The 10328-nt window shown below is 34.1% G+C and overlaps 1 protein-coding gene across 5 annotated transcripts in view; it reads right to left on the reverse strand.

Moving 5' to 3' along the window:
• The window catches only part of LOC129756121 (rho-related BTB domain-containing protein 1), a 180524-nt gene extending 170732 nt beyond the window's left edge, over positions 1–9792 (reverse strand). For all 5 annotated transcript variants that reach the window (XM_055752892.1, XM_055752895.1, XM_055752894.1 and 2 more), the window contains exon 1: positions 8547–9792. The gene's annotated coding sequence lies outside the window, so the exon portion shown is untranslated. The remainder of the gene's footprint in view (positions 1–8546) is intronic.
• Between the last annotated feature and the right edge of the window lie 536 nt (positions 9793–10328).

Consider the following 10328-nt stretch of genomic DNA (forward strand, 5'->3'; position numbering starts at 1 on the left):
TCGATTGAAAATCAGCTTTTGTGTTGTTATGTAGGTTTATTGGTTTATCAGTTATAAAAGATCTAACCTTTACCCAAAATTGATCAATTTAAAAACTTCCACACGCCATTTTACCGAAACTAGAAGCGATAACCGAAATATGTGAAATGTTTTGAATAAAGTACGCCAATCTTTTACAAAATCAGTTGAAACATAGGCACCAAAAATGCTATTTCACTGAGTAATCGTTACAAACTTTTCGGTTTTAATCACAGAATTACAGATATTGTTTGTGTCGAGGTATCAGAATATCGCTGAGTTCTATCGATATGAAATCTATAATCGTTAGCCCAGTTTTTATTATAAAGTTTTCCTTATTTCTGTCATTAATCAAGAACAAAAATATTCCACTTCATCATACAATTTTAACTTTGTTTGAAACGAAAAATCAAGTCTTAACTACCTCCTATATAACATAACATAACATAACATAAAGCTTAAATCCAAAAGTCAACAATATCGATGATTACGGGAAAAATGCAACTGAAAAAAGCGACGTGTAAATCAAGTTATTGATATATCATGTTTTTGGTTTAGTAGGTGCTATTGTATGATAATTAACAATCTTTCGTAAAAAAAATCGTGAAATAAATTTAATTTGAGATTAACTCCGCGGGCCGCACAAACATGCCTCGAGGGCCGCATGCGGCCCGCGGGCCGCGGGTTGCTCACTCCTGCTCTAAATCAAACTATTAGATCTTTAAACTGATCCTCAATACTGTATGTGAAATTTTGATTTGAGTTTCAAATCTTATATGGAAAACCTGAATTGTGCAATTTTAAACCTGAGCTCCTAATCGAAATGTGATCATAATGTTTGCAACTGAATCGGCATCAGACTTATCATAAATCAACATATAAATTCATAATAAAATTAAAATTTGAATTTTTGAAACAGAAGCTATTTATGAAAGTGATAAAAAAGTTTCTGTTTTTGTTTTCAGTAACTGAAAAAATACCAATGATTCCGAACGGTATTCGCTAAAATTCCTCAACATTTTCTCCTCTGCCAGTTTTTTTTTTTCAATAGGGACTTTTTATCCATCGTTGTTGTTGGTTCCGATTTCAGGAAAGATTTTTTTTGGACAAAATTTTGGAAGCAAAGGAATAACTTTGCAGCTGAATCCGTCAAACTACTCCGAGAACCCGAAAAATGAATTTGACAACTAAAATCTTAATCGCATCAAGAAAAATTTTGCATTCACAACACGACGGCATCTCGAAAATTTAGTAACATGCTGGTAACGTCAAAACAAACATTCTGGGTCGTTGCTACGGTTTCATTGATGCGTTGAATGTTTGCCACCACGACGGCGTCGTGTTACGTCACAATCGTTCATAAGCAACTGTATAGTCCAATTTGCCGCTGATAGTGTTCGTGATATTATGCTGGTTGTTCCACCAACACTTTTCAGTTTTGGGACAATTAACCTTAAAAATGACCATGTTCGTTGACCGACTGTTCATTTATTGTACCGAGAGTTTTTGAGGTTAATTGTCCCGTCTCATCTGTACACGCTCAGCAAGTATGCGTACGAAATGTCAAAAACAACTCCATGGATACAACGAACTAACTTATGTTTTAAGTTGACCCCACCTATAGATAAACCACATAGGTCCGGACAGGCCAAATCCGGGCAATTTTTTTTTATATAAAAACCTGGCAGAACCCGGGCATTGATTTCAAAATTGACAACCAAAAACCTGAGCAATTTCCGGGCAAATTTTGTCAAAACCCAAAAATTAATCAAATAAAAAAAAAAGAAATTGATTTTTTTTTCATCAAAACTGATCGACAGATTTTAAATCTTAGTTTTGGCTCCTAAAAACCATTCATGATTATAAAGAAATTTCGATTTGGAGGCACTAATAGAAAAAATAACAACACAACTTGTTTTTTTTTTGTTTGATTTGCAAAATAAAGTGATTAAATCTGGGCAAAATCCGGGCATTTCTCAATGAAATCCGCGCAACCGGGCTGGACCGGACTGTTCCCATATTTTATATTGAATATCCGGGCAAACCCGGACTAAACCGGCAATCTGGCAATCTTAGTTTATTCAGAGGAATAGTAGTATTTGATGAAAGGTTGACAAACCACACCAAAAATGGCTGGCAAAGGCTGACAAGTCACACAAAATAATTCAAAAAGTGTTTTGCAAAGACGCGCATATTCCTTCTCATAACAGTCAATATTTTGAAGTCATACGAGGTATTGAAGTAAATTGCTTTTGTGAATATTAATTGCTATTAATTACAATTAATTGCATATCTAAAGGCGCTTATCTCGCACACTGATTATAACGACTGAAACATGCCTTTTTGAAAACTTTTGTAAGTTGATTTTTTTTCGCAATTCTTGTGTAAGACTTGAAACTCAAATTTCATAAAATTGAAAAATAAAGTGTGTTTTTCTGATAAAATGTATTTCTACAGAAAAAGAGTAAATTGAATAAAAGTTCATTGATAAAAGAGTACGCCAATTTCTCGCTCGAAAAAGAGTACATGTACTCTTTAAAAAGTTCGTATGGTATCCCTAACATCTTTCACTTTAGCATCATGCAAAGTATTCATTCAAGCCATGAAAATCAACAAAAAAAGTATACATGTACCTCAATAAAAAAATATCCAAGAGTTATAAAAAACTTATAATGATCATTCATAAACTTTGTTTGATTCTTATTAATAGCAAAAACAGTACATATTTAATCTGACTCTTTCAAACTCCGAATTTTTGAAAATTTAAAAATTTTGGCTCTTCCGACTCAAAAGGTAGCCGACCACTGGACTAGGGTTCTCTGAATAGGATGAAATCTCTAAAAAAAAAGGATCAAGATTCCTTCCTAAAACTTTAAAAAAAAAACTTTTTTTGTTCACGAAAATGTGTCCAATTTATTTACGGAATCATGTATTGTCCTCATTTTTGAAGCAAAAATAGTAAGTTTTAACTATTTGCTGCCAGAAATTTTTACAGCGAGTTGTAAAATTTTACCAAAATGATTTGATAAAATATGAAAATAAAAACAAGCCTTCCCGTACTCCAGGCCCGTGCAAAGGACCCATCCATGGTGAGTGCCAATACCAAAAATACACAATAAATAAATAAATTGATTTCTAACACCATTTTATTAGTCATGATTATAACACAAACTTAAAAAATGAAAGTATCAAATCAAATAAGCTATTTCCGGTAAATCATTGAAAAATTTTTCAAAATGATGTTCCTAATTCGAAACTAGAAATTTGCTTCAAAATAATCTCTAAATTGTATAGATTTTTAAAAAATCTGAATTCTGAAATAAACTTCAAATTAGGTCAAAATTAACCATGAATGAAAATTTTTAGGGAAATGATACTAATTGTTATTTATAATTCATCTCAATTTACATTTCTTTTCTTCATTTTCAATTGAAGGGATGATTGAAAAATTCCGCTGTATTAGTTATTTTGAATTTGAAAAAAAAAATTAACGATTCGAAATGTGAATTTTTGATTTGGAATAAAAATCCATTTTGAGCTTAGGAGAATTAATTCAATAGTTGTTGATAGAAGAAAATATTTAATATTATTTGAAGATTGCCAGTGATCAAAGTCAGAGACAAATCCTTTTCCCGAAATAAAATTCTTCCAGCTCTCAAAATAAAAGGCAAATAAAAAGCTCAATTTTGAAGTTCTAAATTGTAACTGTATATATTACATTACATATAACATGTTCAATTAAACTGACTAAGTACATGTTGGGAAAAGGATGATTTCATGAATGATCAATAAGAAAAAAACTAAAGTAAAGAATTCCATGTTTTGATGTAAATTTTGAAAACACAAAGCAGATACAAGTTTAATTAACATTGCGCATTAAAATCAACCTTTAAAGTTGCTACTTCGAATCATTTTTCGAACTTTTTCAAGATTAATTTAATTTCAAAAAACGATTTTATATAACAAAAATAAATGAAAAGTTTATAAATTTTCAATTGTAGGTTTTAAAGTTCAAAATTTCAAGCTTTGAAGATTTTATCACTTTTAATAGAAACATTGGGTCTTGGAAAGAACACAAGTTAGAAACTATGTTTTTTGTTATTAAAAAATTAGATTTAAAGGCTCATGTTTTCACAGCACAAAAATTCAGAATTTAAAAATAAAGAAAAACTTTTAAAAATTATGTCTGTGTATTTAAAATTAAATTTATCATGAAATTTAAAAAAAAAACTGTACTATAAAATTTGGTTCATTTATCTGAAAATCAAAATAAAACATGAAGATGAAAAGTACAAGCCGCTGAATGAGGAAAAATAAACAAATGGAAAACTTTATAACATTTTTCGTAGAACTCAAAATTACTTGACGTCTTGAGGAAACTTGATAATTATTTTAAAACTTTTATTATAAAATGTTATGTTTTTGTTTTAAAGTTTTGTCAAAAAAGTACAGAAATTTTTTTAAAAAAATTTCAAAAATTATTTCAATAACAAAAGATGATAGACAAATTGCATACATATTTGGATTCAGGGCACTAAAATTAGTCAAAATGCCTTTTAAATTCATTGCACGTCGGAAGAATGCTAATTTCCAGGTCTGTGTAATTTATCAATGTAATTTTTTCTTGAATCAAGTAATGTTGAGCATTTAAAAAAAACAAGAAACGAAAAATTAAACTGAAACTTAAATTGTTTTCTCGAAGAATATCTCATATCAGCGTAACATGTGTTTTTTCAATCAAAATGTTTAGTAATAAAGTGGAGGAGATGAGTTTAAATTTTTTTGGCTAATTCTGTTGACCATCGTGAGTGATAAACGCCTGTTACATGGCTATAGATTTATTGATGAAAAAAGCAGTATTCGATGAATAAATTTTTAAATGGTTGGTTTCAACCTCTGAACTTGATTAGTTACAATTCTTAACAAAAATTCATTCTAAAGACGAGTTAGAGATTTTGTATGTAAAATTTAAAGTTTCAATACAAAATATTGAGTTAAATCACAATTTACAACTAAAAATTAGTTTGAATTCGTGAACTTGTATAGTGTCGTAAAATGAAATGTCTCAAGCCTAGGGTAATGTAATTTAAGACAAAATTCCATGGAAGGCGAGTCAAATTTCTGACTCGCTTGTCGCCTTGCCGTACTCCCCTATAAGTTTTGGAAATTTGTAAGATTATGTTTGAATACCTGAAAATTTTTTGGAACAACAAAGACAAAAATAAATGGAAAGGTTTTCTACATTTCAGGCATTTATTTTTTTAAGGGGGGGGGGGGGGGGGGTTAGGGTCTAACGGGTATAAAAAAATACCATTTTCACGATTTTTTTCTAGAGCTATCGTTCAAACAAATGTATTCAAATTTTTTGCATCATACAAAGCATTGTTAAAAGAACATTTAGTAATTTTTTCGTAGAAAAATATTGAAAAATGAGCCGGTGACGGAGCACTTTCGAGGTGCCTTTTAGAAAACAAGATTTGCAGTGGACACTGTATCTCAGCACAGAATCATCTAAAGTCAAAAAATCAGAGCAAAATATTTTTAATAGATGTTTTTCTGGACCCCAACGTTTTTATTTAACTTAAAAAATTTTTTAGAAAATTTTTGTGGCTGTTTGAAGTAAAAACTAGGTTTTTTCACGAAAAAATCCACCATTTTTCACCTGTAAAATCTCCCCAAAGTAAAAAAAAAAAACAAAAAAGAAAAACGTTGGGGTCTGGTATTTTATATGTAGAAAATATGTTCCAAATTTGAAAAGAATCGGATAAGTAGTTTTCAAATGACGATGTCCACGAACTTTAAAAAATGTGCTTTCGAGAAAAACGTGTTTGAAGTTTCTGCTCTTGCTTTCTTGCAGTATTAGATAGGAGGAGATAAAGGCCTATAACTTCTACAGTTTAGCTTCAATTGACTTGAAAATTTGACACAACATTCTTGAAATGTTTTACAATAAGAAAATAAAAAATAAAAAAATTGATTTTTTGAAAGTGTTAGACCCTACCCCCCCCCCCCCCTCCCCTTAAATAAATTAATTTCCCAATGTTCAGAGTGTTTAGAAAAAAGTTTTTTTTTTTAAACTGTAGGGAAACGTGGTCCACCAAATCCAAATGGGCTAGATAACGTGAAAATTTTATGAGTTGATCCAAAACTGAAATTTCATAATTGTTATTTCTAAGCAATTTCAGATGAGGAAATAATAAAGAGCTGTTTATGATCGAATAGTTCCTAAAACCTGGCTCGCGAACCTTTCGGCAAAATTCCTTGTATAAGATTTATGTTCGTCTCTATTGCATTAGAAAAGATGGACAAAACATTTTTCATAACTCTTCATTTGGGATAAGAAAACTTTACAGATAGTAATATATTTTATTTTAAGTTATTTAAGTTTAAGTTATTTTAAGTTCTGAATGTATATAAAAACACCAAAATATAGGTGGTCCAAGATACCCCACACAATGTGGCCAAATATGCGTAACCAATTTGCAAATCATTGCAAATCATCAATCACGATTCCCCACAAGAAATGATTTGCAAATTAGTTATGTTTGTGTGACTAATTGATGTTTCATCAACAAATCCTTTTCCACGTGAAATAACATGACAAAACTAAGATCATAAGCGTATGAGCATATTTTTGTTATGTACTTTAGGTCTCCCAAGGATGCAATTTTGCGGATACTTCTTTAATTATGGAAATACATTTTTCTAGGCTAGTTCAATAAAAGAAGCATATGATACGTACATTGTCGGGCAATATAACAGGACCGCTCTAATGGAAAATATCAAATCACTTTTTAACTGCCAATTCAAATATAATAATATGCGACACCAAGCGGCAAGCACTTATTGTAGTATGCCAACTTAGTATACTCGAAAACTTTCGATTTCAACGCGCTTCACAGCACCGGCAAACGGGAACTGACCGGCCACCCCCGCAAAACGACGCCGAAGGACGATTCGGCAATCAAGCGGGTCTCGCAAGAGGACCCTTTTAAAGCGTCCAAGCAGATCAGAGACGAGCTGAACTTATCTGTGAGTTCCCGGACGGGTCAGCGACGGTTGGCGGAGAAGTGACTAGGAGGAAAAATTCCCCGGAGGGTGCCGATGCTGACGCCGAAGCACTTGAAGGCGCGGCTGAAGTATGCGAAGGACCACTTCGATTGGGTCGGTCCGGAAAAGGAAAAACTATGGAGAAATGTGCTGTGGTCGGATGAGACCAAAGTGAACCTCATCGGCTAGGACGGAAAGAGTTGGGTCCATCGCCCACTCGGCTGTCCGTAGATGCCCCAGTATACGAATAAAACATTCAAACATGGAGGAGGTAGCATCATGGTGTGGGGGTGCTTTTCTTGGTACACGGTGGATCCCTTGTGCTGGATCGACTATCCCGGTGAGAACGTGCCAAAAGCTGGTGGAGTCGATGCCGAATCGAGTGCGAGAAGTGATGCGTAATAAGGATTATACCACCAAGTACTAACCCTGCAAATCGATCACGGTATGAATATCCTTTTTTTTTAATTTTTTTTACCATGAATTCTAAAGCGGTCCTATTTTATGTCGCGTTATTTTAGTCAGTAAGTATGCTTAAAACGCATATTTAAATAAAGGACAATTGTTTTAACTACAGATGATTTCAATTTCTTCGAAGAATGGAATTTACAATTTGTAAATGGTTTGATGCACTTAAATGGAATTTTTTTTCTCAAAGTTTTGTCACTTTCTGTTTTGGATTGAGCTGTGGTCCTATTCTATTGTCCGACACTGTACATAAATCAACAACATATAGAAAAACATGCTTACGCAAAGCGACGACGATGACAGTTGGATTGAGATTTTTATCTCAACACACAGCTGAGATATTTAGAGTGGCCCACATTACCCCACTCTGCCCTACCATTTTTCAAAAATTTGAAAAGATAAAAAAATTGCAAAAACAGTGGAGAAACTCCAAAAAGTTAATAGATTAAATAAAAAACAATCGAAAGATTCAAAAGATAAAGAAAATCAAAAGAAATTAAGAAAAACATCTCAAAATTTTGCAAAATTCAAAATTCAGACTCAAATTTTGATTTAATATTCAGAATTCGTCATTAGATCCGAAATCCAGTTGCAAATACCGATTTTGAATTCACATTTCAAATTTAGAATTCAAAGTTCAGAAAAAAATAATTTTAGATTCATTGTTCAATTTCCGACTTGAGACTTCAGATTCAGACTTCGTATTTAAATTTTACTTCAGCGAACACGAACTCAATATATCGAAATACCTTATTGAATTATCGATTGTTTTTCTGGAATACACAAGTTGCTGAAATTTCTTTTGAAGATTTTCCGGTATTTATCTAGGTACCTATGTATATCCTTGCTGAACTATAACTCTTCAACCGCATAGCTTTCAAATCGATAAAGTCTGTCTCTAATTTATAGAATAAAAAATTATCTTTCTTGCTAAACAAAATAATTATAGAATCAGATAAGAAAACAAGAATGGCAAACACGTGGAAGCGTGGAGGTCCTGCAAAACTTACCTTCCTAGTTATATCTGTCCTTTCCAAGCAGCGGAACCGGAAAACGAATTGTTCTACACTGTTTTCGGCCTACTACACTTGACTAGATATATGTATGCAAATCGGGCTAATTTTCTACCAGCTGATGATGAAAACACCGTTTTGCATTTGTTGTTTCTGTTGTCCGTCGTCATCTATAATCGTGTAAACATGTATAGGCCTACTATATGTGGCTAAGCTTCAAGCTACAGAATGTGTTCACACTTTTTCCATATGAAAGAAAAGGTTCACGGGCCGCTTACTTTCGATCAATAAAAATGAACTGTTTCATCACACGCTGCTCCTGCTGGAGCCAACTTGCTGAGGAGGACTCGTGCCGATTGAATGAGTGGGGTTTCGGATGGGAGGTTTTTTTTCTTCTGTTCTGTTGTTGTTTTTGTTACTATTTTGCCGCTGCTTCTTCTCTACTGTATAGATCCATGCACTTGGTTCGTAGTACTGTGTGCAAATTGATTAAATTTACATATCACCAACGTTTGTTTTCTTTCTTTCTTTGCCAGTTGCAAGTTCGCTCGAATTATTGTGTGCAATAACAAGGGTATGACTGTGCTGCACCAGGAGTAAGTGCAACCGTGCCCTGCAAATGACGATTCGCAAAAAAGAAAAACATGCCCGACCGTAAATTGCACTGGCACTCTTCTACTTATCAGACAATATTCGCGTTCTTCTCTCGCTTTTGGACTCTTCTTGTAGGTGTGCAGCTCTTAACAATGAAACTGATTTTCAATTGAACTTCTCCTCGCACATAACGGGTTCGCTTTATCCAAAACGCAAATCTGGACCTGAGTTTATTTTATTTTTTCCCATCGATTCACTATTTGCGTCATCGAAAGGTGATTCAACCCCTAATCAATCCTTCCAGAAAACAAGAGAACATACCCTTGGTCAAAGGGAAAAAACTGAAAAAAATCTTCACACTTTTCCGATTGAGTTGTGAAAGGACGAAAATCCAACAAACACACGAACCGAAAATTCCAAAATTCTTGACCTATTTGCGCGATGATTCTTGCGTACCAGATTTTCCCAAAAGCGCCTCCTTTGATGGAAACTGGAGATTTTCGCTCCCTATCTTTTCCTAGGCCTTCTACGCGCTGAGTTCGAGTACAGAAGAAGAGTCGGAACAAAAAAATCAAAAATCCATGTAAAAAACCGCCCAGGACACCGAACACCGGACTAGCCACCGCGAGAGATGAACTGCGAATGAAGTCTCCAGCCGTGGACAGCTCCAAGGTATAGCCGAAGGAGAGCGAGCCGGACGGAATCGCGATCGCGTCACCCACTCACCCCCTGCCGGGCTCCACAAATAAATCATCCCCCCATTCTTAGCGAGCGCCGCGTCGCGCCGGGTTGAATTGCAGCCAGCCAGCCATCCATGAATGAAGCTTTCGCGGTCGGTGTGGAATGGAGGAACATGAAAGAAATATCCCGAACCAGGTATCAAAACAATCACCCGAAGTGTGACAGATGGGTGGATTCGGTAGTAGTGGTTTTGTGCACTACTAATGGAGCCACCCACACCGTTTCGCGTTTTTTAGTCGCTTAGTCGACTGTGAGGGGTACTGCGAAATGCTACTATTTTCATGTCGACTAAATGGCTGTGGGTTTTCGTTTCATTTCATTTACAATTTAAGCATCATTTGGAAATGGATTCGATGTTTGGAGAGTCCGAGCAATTTTTAAATTATACTAAGTAGGTATAAGGTCTTGTGATATAGCTCCTAAGCTGGCAGAACACATGCTTGC

Source organism: Uranotaenia lowii, chromosome 3 (genome assembly GCF_029784155.1).
Source record: "Uranotaenia lowii strain MFRU-FL chromosome 3, ASM2978415v1, whole genome shotgun sequence".
NCBI classification, from domain to species: Eukaryota; Metazoa; Arthropoda; class Insecta; order Diptera; family Culicidae; genus Uranotaenia; species Uranotaenia lowii.